This window comes from Trachypithecus francoisi, unplaced genomic scaffold (assembly GCF_009764315.1).
Source record: "Trachypithecus francoisi isolate TF-2019V2 unplaced genomic scaffold, Tfra_2.0 Lachesis_group3, whole genome shotgun sequence".
NCBI classification, from domain to species: Eukaryota; Metazoa; Chordata; class Mammalia; order Primates; family Cercopithecidae; genus Trachypithecus; species Trachypithecus francoisi.
Genome location: NW_022681468.1, coordinates 719,197 through 720,333, shown reverse-complemented (window position 1 = coordinate 720,333; position 1,137 = coordinate 719,197). Strand labels below are relative to the sequence as shown.

Below are 1,137 nucleotides of genomic sequence, written 5' to 3'. Positions count from 1 at the left end.
AAAGAAATAGATATTAATATCAATATAAAATTTTTGAAATCAATTATGGATTATTCCAATAATTTATATTTAGTTCTCAATAAGTTTGACTGTTTAGGACATATTTTTAAAATTACTTTATTATAATGTTAAATATAAATGACTACACATTTATGCACAGGTTTGTGGTATTTAGACCTATGTCTACAGGTGTAAATTTATGTTCCCATAGCTATGTAGTTGTTGATAGCAAGATATGTTAATAAAACTCTGGAAGAATAACTGCAAATAATTAGGAATAATTTTTCCTTGAAAGCATATATTTAAAAAAAACACTACATACAATGTTCAAAATTATTAAAACTTAAATACAAATGATAATAAATACATATAAATAACAGTATAAAACTGTAACAACCCGTAAGACTCCAAAGTTCTGAAAACACAAACCTGACTTCTCCAGTTGAGGAGAAAGGAAACCTCCCCCTGCACCTGCTCCTGGGAACGGTCCCGTCTTCAGTGGGTCCCGAGCGCCCCCTGGTGGCCCCGCGCGCCCCTGCAGGGAGGTTTGTGTCTGGGCTCACACTGACCTCGCCTCACTGTGTCTCTAGCACAGTAACACACGGCCGTGTCCTTGGTTTTCAGGCTGTTCATTTGCAGATACACCGGGTTCTTTGAATCATCTCTTGAGATGGTGAATCAGCCTTTCACCGACGCAGTGTATTCTGTTAGATTTGCTTCTAATACGTCCAACCCACTCCAGTCCTTTCCCAGAAGCCTGGCGGACCCAGTGCATAGCAGAACTACTGAAGGTGAATCCAGAGGCTGCACAGGAGAGTCTCATGGACCCCCCAGGCTGGACCAGGCCTCCCCCAGACTCCATCAGCTGCACCTCACACTGGACACCTGCAAACACAGAGTATTTGGTCAGAAACTGCCACACATATTCACTGTTTCTCTCACTCATATCTACTCACACTCAATATCTCTAGTTTTCCATGAATCCCCTTTTAAAATAGCAACAAGGAAAACCCAGCTCAGCCCAAACTCCGTGGCGAGTCTCCTGTATTCAGTGCCGATCACCAAGTGGAGAGAGCTGGGAATCCCAAGGTTGGGTCTCCTCTCCCAGAGCTACAGGGTCAGGGCTGGGCTGCTTTT

General features: G+C 42.4%; 1 long non-coding RNA gene across 1 annotated transcript; it reads right to left on the bottom strand.

The window, feature by feature from the left end:
* Nucleotides 1-720: 720 nt before the first annotated feature.
* Nucleotides 721-1,137, bottom strand: LOC117069774. Its single transcript, XR_004431662.1, has 2 exons — nucleotides 957-1,137; nucleotides 721-885 (listed from the first exon to the last, which is right to left on the bottom strand). It is a non-coding gene; the product is annotated as an uncharacterized LOC117069774 (long non-coding RNA).